Source organism: Nerophis ophidion, linkage group LG26 (assembly GCF_033978795.1).
Source record: "Nerophis ophidion isolate RoL-2023_Sa linkage group LG26, RoL_Noph_v1.0, whole genome shotgun sequence".
In the NCBI taxonomy this organism is placed as follows: domain Eukaryota; kingdom Metazoa; phylum Chordata; class Actinopteri; order Syngnathiformes; family Syngnathidae; genus Nerophis; species Nerophis ophidion.
Window position 1 is genome coordinate 38,873,726 of NC_084636.1, and position 24,465 is coordinate 38,898,190.

The 24,465-nt window shown below is 39.8% G+C and overlaps 1 protein-coding gene and 1 long non-coding RNA gene across 24 annotated transcripts in view; one reads left to right on the plus strand and one right to left on the minus strand.

Annotated features, from left to right (window-relative positions):
* LOC133543656 (heparan sulfate 2-O-sulfotransferase 1-like) overlaps positions 1 to 24,465 on the minus strand; it is a 104,275-nt gene that overhangs the window by 23,481 nt on the left and 56,329 nt on the right. The gene's annotated exons all lie outside the window — the stretch shown is intronic.
* LOC133543628 (uncharacterized) lies at positions 1,700 to 18,398 on the plus strand. The gene is made up of 4 exons (XR_009804431.1): positions 1,700 to 2,067; positions 10,411 to 10,521; positions 17,562 to 17,759; positions 17,872 to 18,398. It is a non-coding gene; the product is annotated as an uncharacterized LOC133543628 (long non-coding RNA).

The following is a 24,465-nucleotide window of genomic DNA, read 5'->3' on the forward strand; positions in this document are numbered from 1 at the left end:
AATTTGGTCTTTTTTTTTGTTTTAATACAAATTGAAAATAAAAAATAAAAATCACATTGTCATTACGGGGTATTGTGTGTAGAATTTTGAGGGAAATGCATGTATTTGTGTGCTTTGATGATGTAAGCTGAGAGGAGACGTCACGAAAGGAAGATCAATGTTTGCGGCCCCTCGCTCTGTCCCGCCGTGACCTGCAAACACGCGAGGAGCCAAAATAAAGACAAGCCCTCCTTTCATTTCCTCTAGACCTCCGGGCCTCGCCTCACATCATCCTTGGGTCACGGGAGAAAACACAGATGGGCCCGCCATGTTGACGCTTGGCCCGCCGGGGAGACGGGATGGGAACGCTTGCTCGCCGCAAATGAGAGCAAAGTGGTTGTTTTTGGAGGGGGGGGGGGGCAAGGTGGTTTTAGCAAGGTGAGGCGGGGGGGGGGGGGCATCAAGGTGGTTTTAGCGCACGCTTCCAACACAAAGCAGCGTCTGGGACAGGGGTGCCCATTACGTCGATGGCGAGCTACCAGTCGACCGCGGGGGTTGTGTCAGTTGATCTCCAGCCAGGCTTTTAAAAAAAATAGAGCTAAAAATGAGTGATCATCAATCTTCACCAAGACGTCACTTAAATGACATTCACGGTACCGGAGGGTCTTGTGAGATGACGCTGGCTGCTGCAAGATCATTATTATGAAAATATGACCCAGAGGAAGGCCAGAAACACTTTTTATTTCAACAGACCTTCCGTCAAAACTCTAAAGGCCGACTGCACATTTCCTATCTTCACAATAAAAGCCCTGCTTCATGCTAACTAAATACAGAGTCTGGGAAAACTGGCGTGCACAAGCGATCCCTCAGAAAGCTGCCGTGCACAAGTGACTCTTGTGAGACTCTTATTTTGTTAGCGCAGGCAGCATGAAGCAGGGCTTTTATTGTGAAGATAGGAAATGTGCAGTCGGCCTTTAGAGTTTTGACGGAAGGGACGGCGTGAATGAAATAAAAAGTGTTTCTGGCCTTCCTCTCGGTCATTTTTTCATAATAATGAACTGGCAGCAGCCAGCGTCATCTCACAAGACCCTCGGGTGCCGTGAATGTCAATCAAGCAAGCTACGGAATTTGCCGCCAATGTTTTTCTTGTAAAGTGTATGGAAGCTGGATGAATTAGATGCCAAAAAGCAACCACTTTCATGTGGTATTGTACAGAAAGGACCACTTTTTTTCTCCTCCATTTGAAAATGTGGGCGTTATCATCATTACTGTCTGATTCCAATCAATGCAAGTCATCAGAATCAGGTAATACACCAACTTATATTCTTGTCTTTGTGAAAGAAAGACATCTATATGTGTTACACATGCTTGTATTATCATTAAACACATTTAACTTGTTTACAAAAATGTCTCTTTCATAAATAAATAAATATAAATGATATATATAAATGAGGTAGATCCCCTCCAGTTGGTCAATTGAAAAGTAGCTGGCCTGCAGAAAAAGTGTGGGCACCCCTGGACTAGGGACTAGAGACACGTTTGATGCGAGCCAGGATGAAACAAGTCTTCCTTTCATTCTAATGAAAGGCGAGATGCGGGATAATCTCCTAAATATGTGTTGCCTCGCTCTGTCCGCACTCTGGGGAGGAAGAGGCAGCTCTTTGTTGGGAGCTTCCTGGCTGACAGGAAGTGGTTGCAGCAGGACGGCGAGGGGTCGGGGGGGGGGAGACGTATCCCTTCTTGATCACGGCCCGCTGACGGACGAGGGCGCAGAAAGGCAAATGGTCATCAAAACTGCCGCCCGATGAAAAGATGATGTCTTGCTTTTAGGCCGCGATGCGTTTGAGGATCCTGGGAAAGTTGGGACGCGCCAAGACTACAAAGTGTGGGAAAGACACACCACCACTGGAAAGTTGGACACCACTTCACAGATGTCAACACACATCAGAGGATCCAACTTGGCTTTTTTTTGTTGTTTCTTTGCTGGATTTTTCCATGGCCTTTTTTTTATCAAGCGACCTTGAAGGCAAGAAGATCCAAGGTCACCTACACGTCCTCATTTTGCACAGAAAAAGCCTTGAAGCTCAGGTTTGGGTGAACAAGTCTTACGACTCGGACCAATCCTTCTTCCTTTCAAAATCCGTCCATCCATTTTCTACCGCTTGTCCATCCCAATACTTTTGAAATAACATCGGGACTCATTCACATGATGAACTACATTCCTACAAAATAATTCAAAAATTGCTAAGAAATAGAAGAAAAAAAGATTCTCAATTTCAATCAATTTTTAATAAAAAATACAATTATGTAAATTTTTTTGAATGTACTAGTAATCGCGATCCAATCGAAAATTGACTTTTAAATGATTTTTTTTAAATTTATTTTTTACTTTTTGAATGGACAAAGAATCGTGATTCCATCAGAAATAAATTTTTAATTAAAGAAAAAAGATTTTCAATTTTTGGAATGTACTAAAAATCCCGATTCAATCGTAAATTGATATTTGTTTAAAAACAATTGATTGATTTAAAAAAAATGGGCTAAGAATTGCATTTGAATCAGAAATGCATTTCCAATTCCAAAAAATTCATCGATTTTTTTGAATGGACTATAAATCGCAATTCAATCGAAAATCGATTTCTGATTTTTTTTTAAATAAATGATTTAAAATGTTTAGAGTGGACTAAAAATCGTGATTGAATTAAAAATCGATTTTTGATCAAACATTTTTTATTGAATTAGAAATTTTTGAATGGCCTAAGAATCGCAATTCAATTGAAAATACATTTTTAATATAAAAAAAAAGATTAGAATTTTTTTGAAAGGACTAAAAATCCCGATTCAATCGTAAATTGATATTTGTTTAAAAACATTTGATTGATTAAAAAAAGAAATGGGCTAAGAATTGCATTTGAATCGGAAATGCATTTCCAATTCCAAAAAATTAATAGATTTTTTTGAATGGACTATAAATCGCAATTCAATCGAAAATCGATTTCTGATTTTAAAAAAATATATTTAAAATGTTTGGAGTGGACTAAAATCACGATTGAATCAAAAATGATTTTTGATAAAACATTTTTTATTGACTTAGAAATTTTTGAATGGCTTAAGAATCGCAATTCCATCGAAAATAAATTTTTAATAAAAAAAAAAAAGATTTAAAATTTTTTGAATGGACTAAAAATCCCGATTGAATCGTAAATCAATTTTGGATTAAAAATAATTAAGTGATTTTTAAAAAATTGACAAAGAAATGCAATTCAATCGAAAATAAATTTTTTGATTCCAAAAAATTCATAGATTTTTTGAACAGACTAAAAATCCCGATTCAATCGTAAATTGATATTTGTTTAAAAACAATTGATTGATTTAAAAAAAAATGGGCTAAGAATTGCATTTGAATCAGAAATGCATTTCCAATTCCAAATAATTAATCGATTTTTTTGAATGGACTGTAAATCGCAATTCAATCGAAAATCGATTTCTGATTTTAAAAAAAATAAATGATTTAAAATGTTTAGAGTGGACTAAAAATCGTGATTGAATTAAAAATCGATTTTTGATCAAACATTTTTTATTGAATTAGACATTTTTGAATGGCCTAAGAATCGCAATTCAATCGAAAATACATTTTTAATATAAAAAAAAAAGATTTGAATTTTTTTGAAAGGACTAAAAATCCCGATTCAATCGTAAATTGATATTTGTTTAAAAACTATTTATTGATTTAAAAAAAAAAATGGGCTAAGAATTGCATTTGAATCGAAAATGCATTTCCAATTCCCAAAAATTAATAGATTTTTTTGAATGGACTATAAATCGCAATTCAATCGAAAATCGATTTCTGATTTAAAAAAAATATATATTTAAAATGTTTGGAGTGGACTAAAATCACGATTGAATCAAAAATGATTTTTGATAAAACAGTTTTTATTGACTTAGACATTTTTGAATGGCTTAAGAATCGCAATTCCATCGAAAATAAATTTTTAATACTAAAAAAAAAAGATTTAACATTTTTTGAATGGACTAAAAATCCCGATTGAATCATAAATCAATTTTGGATTAAAAATAATTAAGTGATTTAAAAAAAATTGACTAAGAAATGCAATTCAATCGAAAATAAATTTTTTGATTCCAAAAAATGTATCGATTTTTTGAACAGACTAAAAATCGCAATTCAATCGAAAATAGATTTCTGATTAAAAAAAAATAATTCCTCAAAATTTTCAAAGTGGACTAAAAATCACGATTCAATCAAAAATCGATTTTCGACGAAACTTTTTTTTATTGATTTTAAATTTTGTATGGACTAAAAATGGGGATCCAATCCAAAATGTATTTTTGATCATAAAGAGTAAATCGATTTAAAATTTTTGAATGCACAAATATTTGTGATTCAATTGAAAATAATTTTTGATCAATATAAATTGATTTATTTAAAACATTTTGAATGGACTTAGAATGACGATTTTATCAAAATGTATTTTTAATTAAAACAATTTTCTTTTTCTTTTTTGAACGGATTCGTAATCGTGATTAAATCCAAAATTCAAAAAGGAATAGATTTTAAATTTCTTGAATGGACTAAGAATCACGATTCAGTCTACAATCGGCTTTTGAGTTAAAAAAAAATATTGTTATCATTTTTTGAATGGACTAAGAATCGCAATTCAATTGAAAATCCATTTTTGATTAAAATAAATTAATGGATTAATCATTTTTTAAATTGACTAACAACAGCGATTTAATCGAAAATCGATTCTTGATGACAAAAATAAAATGATTATACATTTTTTTAAATGAGCAAGGATCAATTCAATCAAAAATCGATTTTTGATTTTTAAAAAAATGTGTTGATTTTGAATTTTTTTAATGCACTAAGAATGGCGATATAGTCCAAAAACGATTTTGGAGTTTAAAAAAAATATATTGTTATCCTTTTTTGAATGGACTAAGAATCGCAATTAAATTGAAAATCAATTTTTGATTAAAATAAATTAATTGATTAATCATTTTTGAAATTGACTAACTGTGAAGACTCTTCTTCGGCATTGTAATGCCGGTGTGGTTTTCCCGTGGATGCGTCGAAGCAGAACACAGCATAGGTAAGATAAAGGGTATTTAATAACAAAAGTCTATGAACAAAAATACTGGTGTAAAGAGAAAAAATAAACAAAAGACGCTAGCGTGAAAGCTAGGATAAAACAAGGAAAACTAGAACTTGGTACGAGGACACAAAAGAGTAAACAAAACATTTAGCATGAAAGCTAGACAATAAAGTGGCTTGGCGTGAGAGCTAGCGAGAAAATACATACGAATGATGAGAGTCGTCACTGATGCGCGTGGGCAAATTAGGATCCGAGAATGAGTAAACAGAAAAGGTGAGCTTAAATAGGAGGGTGAAAATTAGTAGCAGGTGTGCGGGGCGAGACTAACAGGTGGACTGATGTGTAACCATAGTGATGGACAAAAACAGGAAATAAACGGGTCAGACTGAGAATGAAAAAACAAACACGTGAAGATCTGAGCAGCAGATCGCAACAGTATTCCCCCCCAACAAAAGACAGATACCAGATGTCTTAAAAAACAAACAAAACTTGAACCCCCTCCCCAAAACCAGAAAGTTCACAAACGAAGGGAGGGCGGAGGGAGGCCACGGTGGAGGGTCGCCAGATCGCATGTCCCCGAATCCACCGAGGACACATCATGTGGCGGCGGCGGGTGGAACGCTGCTGCCGAAAAAGTTTTGGCGGGCGACCTCGAAAAGGCCACATTAGTGGCCGCATCGCAGGATGAGGTGCCCGGCGAGGCGGACGACCCGGGCACGGCCACATCCGTGGCCGACATGGAGGAGGGAGTGTCTGGCGAGGAGGATGACCTCGCAGAGGCCACGCCCGTGATCGACGTGGTGGACGACGCCTCAGCACCGAAATCCCAGCAGGCTTGGAAGCAGCAGACGAGGGTGCGGGGACTGCAGCCAAAGCAGGCCCGAGTGCAGCTGGCGAGGATGATGCGGGTGCTGCAGGAGTCGTCGGAGGCGGCCTGGGAGCCGCAGGAGTCGTCGGAGGCGGCCTGGGAGCCGCAGGAGTCGTCGGAGGCGGACTGGGAGCCGCAGGAGTCGTCGGAGGCGGCCTGGGAGCCGCAGGAGTCGTCGGAGGCGGCCTGGGAGCCGCAGGAGTCGTCGGAGGCGGCCTGGGAGCCGCAGGAGTCGTCGGAGGCGGCCTGGGAGCCGCAGGAGTCGTCGGAGGCGGCCTGGGAGCCGCAGGAGTCGTCGGTGGTGCTGGTGTGGGCTCCAGCCCCGTCGTCGACGCTGGTGTGGGCTCCAGCCCCGTCGTCGACGCTGGTGTGGGCTCCAGCCCCGTCGTCGGCGGTGCTTGGCGGCGCGGAGCTGGCACCGGTGCTTGGCGGCACGGAGCTGGCACCGGTACCTGTCGTGGTGCTGGTACCGGAGTGGGCTCCAGCTTAGGAACTGGTGCTGGCGTGAGAACCAGTTTAGAGTCTGAAACTGGTGTGAAAACCAGGTCAGAGTCATGTGCTGGTGTGAGAACCAGACTGGGAGCAGGTGTCGGCTTCAGCCGAGGAGCAGGTGTCGGCTTCAGCAGAGGAGCAGGTGTCGGCTTCAGCAGAGGAGCAGGTGTCGGCTTCAGCTGAGGAGCAGGCGTCGGCTTCAGCCGAGGAGCAGGCGTCGGCTTCAGCCGAGGAGCAGGCGTCGGCTTCAGCCGAGGAGCAGGCGTCGGCTTCAGCCGAGGAGCAGGCGTCGGCTTCAGCCGAGGAGCAGGCGTCGGCTTCAGCCGAGGAGAACTAGGGGACTGGCTGTGAGCAGGACTAGGACTATGATGAGTGATAAGACAAACACTAGGACTCGGGCAAGGACTTGAGAGAGGACCAGGACTTACAATCACACTAGTGCTTTGAGAAGGGCTTGGGCAACGACCAGGACTTACAGTCATACCAGGGCTTGGGCAAGAACTAGGACAAACGGTCAAACTAGGGCTTGGGCAAGGACTGGGACTAACAATCAAACTGGTGCTCGGGCAAGGACTAGGACAAAGACTAGGACTTACAGTAACACTGGGGCTCGGACAAGAACCTGGGTAAGGACTAGGGTTCGGACTAAGACCACGAGGGGAATCAGTACTAATATTACAAAGGCAAGAAACAAGACTCGGGACCGGACTCGAAACAGGACTCGGACTACGGATCAGTCTACGAGTGGAACTAGGACTACGACGACTACGAGAAAGACTAGGACTACAACTAGAATCAGAACGGAAACTCGGACCAGGACTTGGACTACGACTCAGTCTACAAGTCGGTCTACGAGTAGGACTAGAGCATGGGCTACCAAGAAGGCTGGGACTCGAACTCTGAGAGAGACTGTGACTAAAACTAGAACTAGGGCACGGACGGAACACAGGTGGAGGAGGTCTAAGAGGGCGTGACTTGACCGGGGAGAACACCGGTGGAGGAGGTCTAGGAGGCCGTAGTGGCTTAACAGGTTTAACAGGGGTGAACACCGGTGGTGGAGGTCTAGGAGGCTTAGTAGTAATACTGGCCCTCCCCTCGAGACCCGGATTCCAGACGGGGTCCCGTTGGATAGAGGCTGACCGTAAGGGCGGGCGGTGGGAGGTTTGGAGGAGGGCAGACTCCACCCCATTAGTCTGTATGAGGAGAGGATTGTTCTGAGCAGCAAGAAATTTCTCCTCCAGCTCCAGTTCAATCAAAACTCTCCTGTACCACTCGTCCATCCAGGCAGGACTATATTTTTCTAGGTCAGTTTCAAAATCAGGTGACGTGGGGGTAGGACGTGAAATAGGCTGAGATGTGGGCGGGGCCAAAGTAATGGGAGGCTGATCTTGACAATTAACAATATACTGAGGGTGACTAGAATCAATATAAATGTCCTGATACTGTGTGAAAGTATTATTACTGTCCAAGTTTTTGGAAAATGGCTGAGATATATCGTCCACAATAAAAAAATCTTCTGAAAAAATGTCATCAACAGAGGCCGGTGTTGCGTCACCGTTGGGCGTTCCCCAAATGACGTCATCGCTTGTGTCAGAAAAAGTGTCATGGCAGCTTAAGGAATGATTTGAAAAAAAACAAGCAGGATTACCGGTAATGACGGGTGAATCCTGGACGGGGTGAAACTTGCTGTGTCCATGGGGAGGAATAAGTGGTGCTGGAACATTACTGCCGCGCGGGGGACCTCTCCACTGGACCCCCCGCTTCTTCGGGGCAGCGCGAACGGCTTCGGAGGAGACTTCAGGCCCACAGTCGAGTCTTTCCTGCTCCCAAGCCACGAGCTCCAACCACAACCCTAAGTCGAAGGGTTCCTCCCGTGGTTTCGACGCGGAAAAACAACTTGATGCTCGGATCCTACTGTGATGACTCTTCTTCGGCATTGTAATGCCGGTGTGGTTTTCCCGTGGATGCGTCGAAGCAGAACACAGCATAGGTAAGATAAAGGGTATTTAATAACAAAAGTCTATGAACAAAAATACTGGTGTAAAGAGAAAAAATAAACAAAAGACGCTAGCGTGAAAGCTAGGATAAAACAAGGAAAACTAGAACTTGGTACGAGGACACAAAAGAGTAAACAAAACATTTAGCATGAAAGCTAGACAATAAAGTGGCTTGGCGTGAGAGCTAGCGAGAAAATACATACGAATGATGAGAGTCGTCACTGATGCGCGTGGGCAAATTAGGATCCGAGAATGAGTAAACAGAAAAGGTGAGCTTAAATAGGAGGGTGAAAATTAGTAGCAGGTGTGCGGGGCGAGACTAACAGGTGGACTGATGTGTAACCATAGTGATGGACAAAAACAGGAAATAAACGGGTCAGACTGAGAATGAAAAAACAAACACGTGAAGATCTGAGCAGCAGATCGCAACACTAACAACAGCGATTTAATCGAAAATCAATTCTTGATGAAAAAAATAAAATGATTATAAATTTTTTTAAATGAGCAAGGATCAATTCAATCAAAAATCGATTTTTGATTTTAAAAAAAAGTGTTGATTTTGAATTTTGGAATGTACTAAGAATGGCGATATAGTCCAAAAACGATTTTGGAGTTTAAAAAAAATATATTGTTACCCTTTTTCAAATTTCAATTGAAAGTCAATTTTTGATTAAAATAAATTAATTGATTAATACTTTTTTGAATTGACTAAGAATAGCGATTAAATTGAAAATCAATTTTTGATTAAAATAAATTAATGGATTAATCCTTTTTTAAATTGACTAACAACAGCGATTTAATCGAAACTCGATTCTTGATGACAATAATAAAATGATTATACATTTTTTTGAATGAGCAAGGATCAATTCAATCAAAAATCGATTTTTGATTTAAAAAAAAAGTGTTGATTTTGAATTTTGGAATGCACTAAGAATTACAGGTCAATCAACATGTTTTAAATTTTATTTAAAAAAGTAATGGATTTTAAATTTTTATGAAAGTACTAAGAATGGCGATATAGTCCAAAAACGATTTTGGAGTTTAAAAATAAAATATTGTTATCATTTTTTGAATGGACTAAGAATCGCAATTCAATTGAAAATACATTTTTGATTAAAATAAATTAATTGATTAATCATTTTTTAAATTGACTAACAACAGCGATTTAATCGAAAATTGATTCTTGATGACAAAAATAAAATGATTATACATTTTTTTAAATGAGCAAGGATCAATTCAATCAAAAATCGATTTTTGATTTTAAAAAAATGTGTTGATTTTGAATTTTTTTAATGCACTAAGAATCACAGGTCAATCAACATTTTTTTTATTTTATTTAAAAAAGTAATGGATTTTACATTTGTATGAATGTACTAAGAATGGCGATATAGTCCAAAAACGATTTTGGGGTTTAAAAAAAAAATATTGTTATCCTTTTTTGAATGGACTAAGAATCGCAATTCAATTGAAAATCCATTTTTGATTAAAATTAATTAATGGATTAATCCTTTTTTAAATTGACTAACAACAGCGATTTAATCGAAAATCGATTCTTGATGACAAAAATAAAATGATTATACATTTTTTCGAATGAGCAAGGATCAATTCAATCAAAAATCGATTTTTGATTTTTAAAAAATGTGTTGATTTCTCAAAAATAAAATGATTATACATTTTTTTGAATGAGCAAGGATTAATTCAATCAAAAATCGATTTTTGATTAAAAAAAAAAATGTTGATTTTGAATTTTTTTAATGCACTAAGAATGGCGATATAGTCCAAAAACGATTTTGGAGTTTAAAAAAAATATATTGTTACCCTTTTTTGAATGGACTAAGAATCGCAATTCAATTGAAAGTCAATTTTTGATTAAAATAAATTAATTGATTAATACTGTTTTGAATTGACTAAGAATAGCGATTCAATCGGAAATCGATATTTGATTTTACATTTTTTTCAGACTACTAAAAATGGTGAGTCAGTGGAACATGGCGAACTCTAAATGTTCTGGTTTGCTTTGAGGACGGCCACAGTTTGACCCTGGAACAGACCAAGTACAGGCAGACAAAAGGTGAGGTTTTTTTTTGCCATTCTGCCAGAAAACAAGCGGGAGTCCTTCACGCTCCTTCTTGTCCACCAAACCTTTTTTACTTCTCAAAAGCGCACGGCCGTCACAAACAGCAAAAGGAATTGAAGAAAAAAAAACATCGCCACGGCAACGAGGCCAAATTAAAAGCAAAAGAAGGGCGCCGCTTTGTTTCGCCGCGGATTTGTTTGGCCGACCCTCTGCCGAGCACCTCGACCTGCTCGTGTTTGCGTCGAAGTGTGCACGCCAGCGCACGCACGCACGCACGAGGCCCACCTGGGCGCCGATTGCTGGCAGATGTGCGCCTCGGACTCATAAGCAGGCAATAAGGTCTTTGTTGGTGTAGGATTGTGTCGCCTTTCCTGCCTGCTAATCTGCCAGCGTGAAAGCCAGACTCTGGAATGTGTTGTGCTTGGGGGGGGGCTACTGAAGATGGAGGTCGTCGAGTGTAAGTGTCAAGGTCATTGTTCAAATAAAATACAAAACTGATGTTTTTTTTATTCCATTAGCGACGCATTCATTTTCTACAGCGCTGGAGCCTACCCCAGCTGACTTGGGCCCAAACTGTCGCCACAGACACGTCAACGCAAGCGGCGGCCGTTTGGATATTTTTTTTGGGGGCGTGCCAGCAACTTGAGGGTTGCAGGTTCGATTCCCGCTTGTGCCATCCTAGTCGCTGCCGTTGTGTCCTTGGGCAAGACACTTGACCCACCTGCCCCCAGTGCCACCCACACTGGTTTGAATGTAACTTAGATATTGGGTTTCATTATGTAAAGCGCTTTGAGTCACTAGAGAAAAGCGCTATATAAATATAATTCACTTCACTTCACTGCCGTTGTGTCCTTGGGCAAGACACTTTACCCACCTGCTCCCAGTGCCACCCACACTGCTTTAAATGGAACTTAGATATTGGGTTTCACTATGTAAAGCGCTTTGAGTCACTAGAGAAAAGCGCTATATAAATATAATTCACTTCACTGCCGTTGTGTCCTTGGGCAAGACACTTTACCCACCTGCTCCCGGTGCCACCCACACTGCTTTAAATGGAACTTAGATATTGGGTTTCACTATGTAAAGCGCTTTGAGTCACTAGAGAAAAGCGCTATATAAATGTAATTCACTTCACTTCACTGCCGTTGTGTCCTTGGGCAAGACACTTTACCCACCTGCCCCCAGTGCCACCCACACTGGTTTGAATGTAACTTAGATATTGGGTTTCACTATGTAAAGCGCTTTGAGTCACTAGAGAAAAGCGCTATATAAATATAATTCACTTCACTTCACTGCCGTTGTGTCCTTGGGCAAGACACTTTACCCACCTGCTCCCAGTGCCACCCACACTGCTTTAAATGGAACTTAGATATTGGGTTTCACTATGTAAAGCGCTTTGAGTCACTAGAGAAAAGCGCTATATAAATATAATTCATTAATTCACTTTTATTTTGTAAAAAAAAATGCAAAAAAACAAAAATGGTTAAATAAAATAAATAAAATATATTTTACTAAGCCCTGCGATGAGGTGGCGATTTGTCCAGGGTGTACCCCGCCTTCCGCCCGATTGTAGCTGAGATAGGCGCCAGCGCCCCCCGCGACCCCAAAAAAAGGGAATAAGCGGTAGGAAATGGATGGATGGATATTTTACTAATAAATATTTTTAAATATATATACATTTATAAATATAATATTTTTCATATTTGATGTATATATTTTTGCCGAAAATATAATTAAAACTGATATTTTTATAATATATTTAAAGACAGAAGTGACATATTATTAGTAGTAGACGTGCTCAGAAAATGGACTCACATCCAAATGTGTTACGATTTTAAATGTATTTATATATTTTGAGTAAAAAATAAAAAAGTATAAATCCGATTAAAAAAATTTTTTTACTATTACATATTCGTGCATATGTAAATTCTGAAATATTATAAATATTTTTATTGTTTTATGTATATAGTTTTGCTAAAGATACAAATAAAAGAGATATTTTTTAAAATATATTTAAACTATGTGTCAGCTTTATGTTAGAAGTGACATTTTATTAGTAGTAGACCTGCTCAGAAAGTGGATTCACATCCAAACTGAGACTTTCATTTTTTTCAACATTTTAAATTGATTCGTATTTTTAGAAAACAGAGCAAAAAATTAAAATAAAACAAGTTTCAATATATCCATCCATCCATCCATCATCTTCCACTTATCCGAGGTCGGGTCGCGGGGGCAGCAGCCTAAACAGGGAAGCCCAGACTTCCCTCTCCCCAGCCACTTCGTCTAGCTCTTCCCGGGGGATCCCGAGGCGTTCCCAGGCCAGCCGGGAGACATAGTCTTCCCAACGTGTCCTGGGTCTTCTCCTCTCGATGTGGAAGAGCAGCGGCTTTACTTTGAGTTCCTCCCGGATGACAGAGCTTCTCACCCTATCTCTAAGGGAGAGACCCAAACTCATTTGGGCCGCTTGTACCCGTGATCTTATCCTTTCGGTCATGACCCAAAGCTCATGACCATAGGTGAGGATGGGAACGTAGATCGACCGGTAAATTGAGAGCTTTGCCTTCCGGCTCAGCTCCTTCTTCACCACAACGGATCGATACAACGTCCGCATTACTGAAGACGCCGCACCGATCCGCCTGTCGATCAATATAATAAACATATATATATTTTTACCATTAAATATTTGTAAATACATATATTCATACATATTATTAAAAAATCATATTTTATGTATCTATTTTTGCTAAAAATATAATATAAACAACTTATCCTGGGGATGGGTTGGAATGTGAGTGACTGTTGTCTGTCTATCTGTGTTGGCCCTGCGATGAGGAGGCGACTTGTCCAGGGTGTACGCCGCCTTCCGCCCGATTGTAGCTGAGATAGGCACCAGCGCCCCCCGCGACCCCGAAAGGGAATAAGCGGTAGAAAATGGATGGATGGATGGATAATATAAACAGATATTTTTGAAATAAATTTAAAAACAGAACTATAAAGTGAGCTTTATGTTAGAAGTGACATTTTATTAGTAGTAGACCTGCTCAGAAAATGGAAACACATCCAAATTGCAACTTTCATTTTTTGTACCATTTTAAATTGATTCATAGTTTTTGAGAACATATTTAAAAAAAACAAAAAGTTTAAATATAATATGTTGATTTTACTATGAAATATTTGTAAATATAGATCATCATAAATACTATAAATATTTGTAAAATTCTATGTATATATCTTTGCTAAAAATATAAAAAAAACTGACATTTTTAAAATACAGAACTATGTGTCAGTTTTATGTTACAAGTGACATATTATTAGTAGTAGACCTGCCCAGAAAATGGACTCACATCCAAATTTTTTCAGATTTTAAATTTGATCCACATATTTTGAGAACCGAGTTAAAAAAAAAGTTTAAATATAACAAAAATATATATTTTACTATTAGATATTTGTACATATATATATTCAAAAATATTATAAATATAGTATATTTTTTGTATATATTTTTGCTAAAGATATAATAAAAACAAATATATTTTTAAATAAATTTAAAGGCAGAACTATGTGTCAGCTTTATGTTAGAAGTGACATTTTATTAGTAGTAGACGTGCCCAGAAAATGGAAACACATCCAAATTGCAACTTTCATTTTTTTTACCATTTTAAATTGATTCATAGTTTTTGAGAACATATTTAAAAAAAACAAAAAGTTTAAATATAATAATATGTTGATTTTACTATGAAATATTTGTAAATATAGATATTCATAAATACTATAAATATTTGTAAAATTCTATGTATATATCTTTGCTAAAAATATAAAAAAAACTGACATTTTTAAAAGACAGAACTATGTGTCAGCTTTATGTTACAAGTGACATATTATTAGTAGTTGACCTGCCCAGAAAATGGACTCACATCCAAATTTTTTCAGATTTTTAATTTGATCCACATATTTTGAGAACCGAGTTAAAAAAAAGTTTAAATATAACAAAAAATATATATTTTACTATTAAATATTTGTACATATATATATTCAAAAATATTATAAATATAGTATATTTTTTGTATATATTTTTGTTGAAGATATAATAAAAATGAATATATTTTTAAATAAATTTAAAGACAGAACTATGTGTCAGCTTTATGATACAAGTGACATTTTATTAGTAGTAGACCTGCTCAGAAAATGGATTCACATCCAAATTGCAACTTTAATTTTTTTCCTGATTTTAAATTGATTTATATATTTTGAGAACCGAGTAATAAAAAGTTTTAAAATAATACAAAATATGTATTTTACTATTAAACATTTGTACAAATATACATATATATATATATATATATATGTGTGTGTAAATATTACAAATATTACAAATAATTGTAATATTTTATATATATAATTTTGCTAAAAATACAATAAAAAAATATATTTTTAAAATACATTTAAAGAGAGAACTATGTGTCAGCTTTATGATACAAGTGACATATTATTAGTAGTAGACCTGCTCAGAAAGTGGATTCACATCCAAATTGCGACTTTAATTTTTTTCCAGATTTTAAATTGATTTATATATTTGGAGAACAGAGTAAAAAAAAGTTTTAAATAATACAAAATATGTATTTTACTATTAATAAATAAATATTTATTATTAATTTATTTTACTATTAAAAATTTGTACAAATATACATATATACATATATATGTGTGTGTAAATATTACAAATATTACAAATATTTGTAATATTTTATATATATAATTTTGCTAAAAATACAATAAAAAAAGATATTTTTAAAATACATTTAAAGAGAGAACTATGTGTCAGCTTTATGATACAAGTGACATATTATTAGTAGTAGACCTGCTCAGAAAATGGATTCACATCCAAATTGCGACTTTCATTTTTTTTACAATTTTAAATTGATTCATCATTTTTGAGAACTGAGTTAAAAAAATAAAAATAAAATAAAAAGTTTATATGAACTGATTCATAACGTTCCAACTAAAATATTCAACCTGTTTGGGAATTGTGTGCTCTACTTCAACTATTGGTCATCTTGCATTGGAACATCCATCCATCCATTTTCTACCGCTTGTCCCATTCGGCGTGGCGGGGGCTGCCAGAGCATATCTCATTTACACACAATTCCTTGAGGAATTTCTCTATCTAGTTGGAGATAGTGTACATCAGTGTTGTCATGGTGGAATGTTAGGGTAGACGTACATTCCATCCACAATCCTTAACTATTAAAACAAAAATGTGGTTTGTCGATCCAACGCAGCTTGGTTTTGGACAGCCTTGCTGGCATGCTAATTTGTTAGCGTTATCGTAGATCATCATCATTTAGACCAGGGGTGCCCATTACGTCGATGGCGAGCTAGCAGTCGACCGCGGGGGGTGTGTCAGTCCATCTCCAGCCAGGCTTTTAAAAAAAATAGACCTAAAAATGAGTGATCATCAATCTTCACCAAGACGTCACTTAAATGACATTCACGGTACCGGAGGGTCTTGTGAGATGACGCTGGCTGCTGCAAGATCATTATTATGAAAATATGACCCAGAGGAAGGCCAGAAACACTTTATTTCAACAGACTCTCGCGCCGTCCCTTCCGTCAAAACTCTAAAGGCTGACTGCACATTTCCTATCTTCACAATAAAAGCCCTGCTTCATGCTGCCTGCGCTAACTAAATACAGAGTCTCGGAAAACTGGCGTGCACAAGCGATCCCTCAGAAAGCTGGCGTGCACATCACTTGTGCACGCCAGCTTTCCGAGACTCTTATTTTGTTAGCGCAGGCAGCATGAAGCAGGGCTTTTATTGTGAAGATAGGAAATGTGCAGTCGGCCTTTAGAGTTTTGACAGAAGGGACGGCGCGAAAGTCTGTTGAAATAAAAAGTGTTTCTGGCCTTCCTCTCTGTCAATTTTTCCTAATAATGAACTGGCAGCAGCCAGCGTCATCTCACAAGACCCTCGGGTGCCGTGAATGTCAATCAAGCAAGCTACGGAATTTGCCGCCAATGTTTTTCTTGTAAAGTGTATGGAAGCTGGATGAATTAGATGCCAAAAAGCAACCCCTTTCATGTGGTATTGTACAGAAAGGACAACTTTTTTTCTCCTCCATTTGAAAATGTGGGCGTTATCATCATTACTGTCTGATTCCAATCAATGCAAGTCATCAGAATCAGGTAATACACCAACTTATATTCTTGTCTTGGTGAAAGAAAGACATCTATATGTGTTACACATGCTTGTATTATCATTAAACACATTTAACTTGTTTACAAAAATGTCTCTTTCATAAATAAATAAATATAAATGATATATATAAATGAGGTAGATCCCCTCCAGTTGGTCAATTGAAAAGTAGCTCGCCTGCAGAAAAAGTGTGGGCACCCCTGATTTAGAGCTACCTGGCTAATGCTAGCATTGAAAGCCTTCCTGCTCAGCTGACGGCCAAATCGAAGGTTTATGAAAAATCAGCTTACGGGCATTTTGTATTTTCTATTGAGCAGCTTAGGTCAATCATTGATCTCTGGGAAATTGGGCCGATGGCCATCGCTCACATCACGCGGTGGTGGAAACGCATTTATCTACACGCGTGAAAACATTTCCATCGTTATAAAGTATTTATTATATGAGCAAACACCCTACCAAAAAAAGGTATCATTAAATGCTTCTAGGGGCAGAACATTAGACTGATTGTAAACAAAAAAACATGGCTGACGATCTAAAAACACTAACTTATTCATTCGCCACAATAACTCAGGAGACTTTGTACATGTAAGTAATATGCAACTATAATTATTTGATACTTGTTTATATCGACTAATACGCTGTCTTACACTGCAATGTTGATCAATTAGTTCGACTGATGCGGACACGTTTGTTACTGTGTACTTACTGATGCTGCCTTGGAGAATTTGTATGTGTAATTAATATGCAAATATAATTATTAGATACTTGTTTGTATTGACTTAAGTCTAGTTCAGGTTCACAATGATCCCGGCATTCTTTTTCCCGCTACTCTGTCATGGAGCTCGAAGATTCTGAAGGTGGGGGCATATCTGGAGTCAGGAGCAGACGAAAGCTTTATGCACCGTGAGTTTGCCTGCAAAGCCGGATTTGAGCCTGTGCCCCTGGACACTTCCTTGCCAGCTCAAGCCTTGGACGGACATCCCCTGAAACCCATCACCCACCGTACAGCACCATTAACTACTCTTCCCCTCTCGAGCAGGTAAGCCTGTTGATCCTCAACGCCCAAAAAGTTCTATTTTGGTTTCATCTGACCAAGTGACATTCTCCCAACCCTCTGCTGTATCATCCATGTGCTCTCTGGCAAACTTCAGACGGGCCTGGACATGCACTGGCTTAAGCAGGGGGACACGTCTGGCACTGCAGGATTTGATTTTTTTTGGGTTTCATCTGACCACATGACATTCTCCCAATCCTCTGCTGTATCATCCATGTATCCATTTTGGTATAAACTCAACTCGTCGTGTTTGGAGGAAGAAGAATACTGAGTTGCATCCCAAGAACACCATACCTACTGTGAAGCATGGGGGTGGAAACATCATGCTTTGGGGCTGTTTTTCTGCTAAGGGGACAGGACGATTGATCCGTGTTAAGGAAAGAATGAATGGGGCCATGTATCCTGAGATTTTAAGTCAAAACCTCCTTCCATCAGTGAGAGCTTTGAATGGTTGACCAAATACTTATTTTCCACCATAATTTACAAATATATTCTTTAAAATTCCTACAATGTGAATTCCTGGATTTTTTTTTCACATTCTGTCTCTCACAGTTGAAGTGTACCTATGATGAAAATGACAGACCTCTGTCATCATTTGAAGTGGGAGAACTTGCACAATCGCTGGCTGACTAAATACTTTTTTGCCCCACTGTATATATATGTATATATATATATGTATCGCATAAAGGTAAGAAGATTAAGAGCTATTCAGTAAGATTTAAGGTCCAAGCTATTGAATACCGGTACGCTAAAAAGAACAGTAAGCAGTTATGTTTTATTAATATAGCTGTGGAGAGGTGGAGCCGACGGTCCGACAGACAGGCAGGGCACGCTGGAGCCCGGCCCAAGATGGCGGCGGGGAGGCGGCGTCGGCGGGCGAGCGGAGAGGAGGAGCGGAAGAGCGACCTGGACTGAGGTTTTATTGAAAAATAAAAAAAGTCAAACTGCTCAAGCCTTGTCCTTTCTTGGTGGTCATGGGAACCCGCAAGACGACGGCTTGAGACCGTCACAATACCGTAGCTGCGTGTGTCAATTATTAGTCATTAAATGACTCCCGCGTCCTGGTGGTAGAGGGCGCTAGTGATCCTTCTTGCGACTACTCGGCTGCAGAAGAAGTGACAATGAGTGACGTGAATTGTGCTGGGACGGGTGCACGACGGACCTTTTAGGATGTAACACCCATGCAGGCTATGTAAACAACCGGGCTGAAATAAAGCATGTTCCAGTCCTAAATACTCAGTTTATTATTTATACAATAACACTTCCTGGTGGCACAGGTGGAATAAAGAGATCGCCCACGGAGCAGAGCTGGAGGAGGAATTGTCCGAGGATAATTCTGTCGTCGCCCGCACTTGAGGAGCCGAGCTAACTGATAGCAGTTTTCTAAACTGGACTTTCAATCAAAGCAGGAGGTAATAAAGGAAGATCTCCATCGAGACAGAGAGACTTTTAAAACTGAAGAAAGATAAGGAAGACTTCTATAAACAAGTTATGGATGCTTTTGATCAGAAAGAGCTGGCAAGGATTTCATTTATAAGTAAAGGTAAGACCATCCATCCATCTATTTACTACCGCTTATTCCCTTTTGGAGTCGCAGGGGGCGCTGGCGCCTATCTCAGCTACAATCGGGCGGAAGGCAGGGTACACCCTGGACAAGTCGCCACCTCATCGCAGGGCCAACACAGATAGACAGACAACATTCACACACTAGGGACCATTTAGTGTTGCCAATCAACCTATCCCCAGGTGCATGTCTTTGGAGGTGGGAGGGGCCTATCCCCAGGTGCATGTCTTTGGAGGTGGGAGGGGCATATTCGCCCCAGGTGCATGTCTTTGGAGGTGGGAGGGGCCTATCCCCAGGTGCATGTCTTTGGAGGTGGGAGGGGCCTATCCCCAGGTGCATGTCTTTGGAAGTGGGAGGGGCCTATCCCCAGGTGCATGTCTTTGGAGGTGGGAGGGGCATATTCGCCCCAGGTGCATGTCTTTGGAGGTGGGAGGGGCCTATCCCCAGGTGCATGTCTTTGGAGGTGGGAGGGGCCTATCCCCAGGTGCATGTCTTTGGAGATGGGAGGGGCCTATCCCCAGGTGCATGTCTTTGGAGATGGGAGGGGCCTATCCCCAGGTGCATGTCTTTGGAGGTGGGAGGGGCCTATCCCCAGGTGCATGTCTTTGGAGATGGGAGGGGCCTATCCCCAGGTGCATGTCTTTGGAGGTGGGAGGGGCCTATCCCCAGGTGCATGTCTTTGGAGGTGGGAGGGGCCTATCCCCAGGTGCATGTCTTTGGAGGTGGGAGGGGCCTATCCCCAGGTGCATGTCTTTGGAGGTGGGAGGGGCCTATCCCCAGGTGCATGTCTTTGGAGATGGGAGGGGCCTATCCCCAGGTGCATGTCTTTGGAGATGGGAGGGGCCTATCCCCAGGTGCATGTCTTTGGAGGTGGGAGGGGCCTATCCCCAGGTGCATGTCTTTGGAGATGGGAGGGGCCTATCCCCAGGTGCATGTCTTTGGAGGTGGGAGGGGCCTATCCCCAGGTGCATGTCTTTGGAAGTGGGAGGAAGCCGGAGTACCTGGAAGGAATCCACGCAGTCACGGGGAGAACATGCAAACTCCACACAGAAAGATCCCGAGCCTGGATTTGAACCCAGGACTGCAGGACCTTCGTATTGTGAGGCAGACGCACTAACCCCTCTTACACCGTGAAGCCAGGTAAGACCATAATTAAAAAAAAAAAAAAAAGGTAAGACCATAATAACGTTTTTTTAATGAAATGTGCTTTTCATGACGGTATCCTTACATCACACTCAATTTTTTACTGCATGCCTTTGGTAAGTGTCGGAGTGAGAAGAGGTTTTAAAATAATTTGTGCATGCTTACTTTTACCGCATGCCTTTGGTAAGCGCAGGAGTGAGAAGAGGTTTTAAATTAATCAGCGCCCTGGCGGCAATTCAAGGAAATACGGTATGTATGTATATATATATATATATCCTCCAAGTCCGAGTCCATGGTTCTCGCCCGGAAAAGGGTGGAGTGCCATCTCGGGGTTGGGGAGGAGACCCTGCCCCAAGTGGAGGAGTTCAAGTACCTAGGAGTCTTGTTCACGAGTGAGAGAAGAGTGGATGGTGAGATCGACAGGCGGATCGGTGCGGCGTCTTCAGTAATGCGGACGTTGTATCGATCCGTTGTGGTGAAGAAGGAGCTGAGCCGGAAGGCAAAGCTCTCAATTTACCGGTCGATCTACGTTCCCATCCTCACCTATGGTCATGAGCTTTGGGTCATGACCGAAAGGATAAGATCACGGGTACAAGCGGCCCAAATGAGTTTGGGTCTCTCCCTTAGAGATAGGGTGAGAAGCTCTGACATCCGGGAGGAACTCAAAGTAAAGCCGCTGCTCCTCCACATGGAGAGGAGCCAAATGAGGTGGTTCAGGATGCCACCCGAACGCCTCCCTAGGGAGGTGTTTAGGGCACGTCCAACTGGTAGGAGGCCACGGGGAAGACCCAGGACACATTGGGAAGACTATGTCTCCCGGCTGGCCTGGGAACGCCTCGGGATCCCCCGGGAAGAGCTAGACGAAGTGGCTGGAGATAGGGAAGTCTGGGCTTCTCTGCTTAGGCTGCTGCCCCCGCGACCCGACCTCGGATAAGCGGAAGATGATGGATGGATGGATATATATATATATATGTACAGTGGGGCAAAAAAGTATTTAGTCAGCCACCGATTGTGCAAGTGTAGCGATGTAGTACTCCTTTGCGTTGTGTTTTTCCCCAAAAGACGACACCCAGTCACCCCTACGACCCAACCTTGGCCCATTCTGGTGAAAACAATCACAGTGAGTCTCCAATCAGCCATCTCCACATCCACAAACCGTCACGTGGAAGACAACAGACTGACTAACACGTTAACACACGACAAAATAATACACAGTACCTGGTGAAAACAATCCTAGTAAGTCTCCAATCATCCTTCTTTACATTCATAAACCTGTACAGAAACAAAATAAAACTTAACATAAATATGTCTATTTTAGGCCCACAGCTAGCCTGCTAATAAGTTAGCCTAAAGCTAATTGAGAGCACAACTTCCCGTCACCTGGAAGACAACAGGCTGACCACACACACCTGTCTCAGCCTGGAAGTCTGCTGTGACATGTGACGTTCAATGACCGTAACAAATTTAGGAAATGACAGTACTGAACTTCGAATAATAAAAATGGAGAAATAAAGAGTCACATTACATAATGTGTAAATGTAATAAATGAGATGAAATGACATTAAAATAAGATGACATTAATACAAAAACAGAAGTCTGCTGTGACATGTGACGTTCAATGACCATAACAAATTTAGGAAATGACAGTACTGAACTTAGAATAATAAAAATGGAGAAATAAAGAGTCACATTACATAATGTGTAAATGTAATAAATGAGATGAAATGACATTAAAATAAGATGACATTAATACAAAAACAGAAGTCTGCTGTGACATGTGACGTTCAATGACCATAACAAATTTAGGAAATGACAGTACTGAACTTCGAATAATAAAAATGGAGAAATAAAGAGTCACATTAAATAATGTGTAAATGTAATAAATGAGATAAAATGACATTAAAATAAGATGACATTAATACAAAAACAGAAGTAAGACAGTAAGCAATGGAGATCATAAATGACCTCTGTTACTCAAGTTCAACTGTGAGAGACAGAATGTGGAAAAAAAAATCCAGGAATTCACATTGTAGGAATTTTAAAGAATTTATTTGTAAATTACGGTGGAAAATAAGTATTTGGTCACCTCAAACAAGGAAGATCTCTGGGTCTCACAGACCTGTAACTTCATAGCTCGGTTGGTAGAGTGGCCGTGCCAGCAACTTGAGGGTTGCAGGTTCGATTCCCGCTTCCGCCATCCTAGTCACTGCCGTTGTGTCCTTGGGCAAGACACTTTACCCACCTGCTCCCAGTGCCACCCACACTGGTTTAAATGTAACTTAGATATTGGGTGTCACTATGTAAAGCGCTTTGAGTCACTTGAGAAAAGCGCTATATAAATATAATTCAATTCAATTCAATTCAAATTCTTTAACCTTCGTTTTAGCTTTTAAATGCATAAAAGAACCACATAAATTTATTTTTATGCATCAAGGCTTTTTGACTTTGTCAGGAACCTCTCTGTCAACAAAAAAAACCTTGTTTTTCTTGTTTCACTAAATTATAAAATGCTCTGGTTGAAATTATGACCTTGGTGTTGTTAGGGTCGGTTTCGACCCAGTTATAAAAAATAAGACTATAAAGCACAAAGTAGAGCCAAAACTGAACACACTGACGGCCAGCTCCTCTCCCAAACATGTGAGCTTTAGTGGATCCTCATTTTACCTTGTTATCCTGTACAAAAACAAACAAAATGTATGTGGTTCTTTTATGCATTTAAAAACTAAAATGTCCAGACATTTGAGGTCAATTCAGTATAGAGTTGTTACTATGTTAAAATTATTAAAATGAAAAAAAAAATAAAACAAATTTATTCAAGAGATGTGTTCTAATAGTAATGGTCAGGTAACACAACAACCTTTTTTTTATTTATACGATTCTCTTGAGGTTTGTTTTACCATTTTTTTCAATTGAAATCGAGGGGTATACTGACAAAAAAAAGGCCCAATGGCCCACACCAAAAATATTAAAACCAATATTTTCATGGATAAGGAAACCTAACGAGGTAACCAAGAGATGAGAAACAAATTGGATGAAAGATAATTGTTTTTAGTGTATTTTACAGCTGATTTAAGACATGGGTCAAAACCGACCCGTTAACATAAGAGATGGTAACAGAAAGCTAACACAAGAGGAAGGTTAAGAAGCTCTTCTGTCCTCCACTTGTTACCTGCATCAATGGAACCTGTTTCAACTCGTTATCTGTATAAAAGACACCTGTCCACAGCCCCAAACAGTCAGACTCCAAACTCCACTATGGCCAAGACCAAAGAGCTGTCGAAGGACACCAAGAAAATAATTGTAGACCTGCACCAGACTGGGAAGAGTGAATCTACAATAGGCAAGCAGCTTGGTGTGAAAAAAACAACGGTGGGAGCATTTATCAGAAAATGGAAGACATACAAGATCTGGGGCTCCGAGCAAGATCTCATCCCGCGGGGTCAAAATGATCATGAGAACGCTGAGCAAAAATACCAGAACCACACGGGGGGACCTGGTGAATGACCTGCTGAGAGCTGGGACCAAAGTAACAAAGGTTACCAACAATAACACACCACGCCGACAGGAAATCAAATCCTGCAGTGCCAGACGTGTCCCCCTGCTTAAGCCAGTGCATGTCCAGGCCCGTCTGAAGTTTGCCAGAGAGCACATGGGAGACCTTTTTGGTATAAACTCAACTCGTTTTGTTTGGAGGAAGAAGAATACTGAGTTGCATCCCAAGAACACCATACCTACTGTGAAGCGTGGGGGTGGAAACATCATGCTTTGGGGCTGTTTTTCTGCTAAGGGGACAGGACGATTGATCCGTGTTAAGGAAAGAATGAATGGGGCCATGTATCGTGAGATTTTGAGCCAAAACCTCCTTCCATCAGTGAGAGCTTTGAATGGTTGACCAAATACTTATTTTCCACCATAATTTACAAATAAATTCTTTAAAATTTCTACAATGTGAATTCCTGGATTTTTTTTCCACATTCTGTCTCT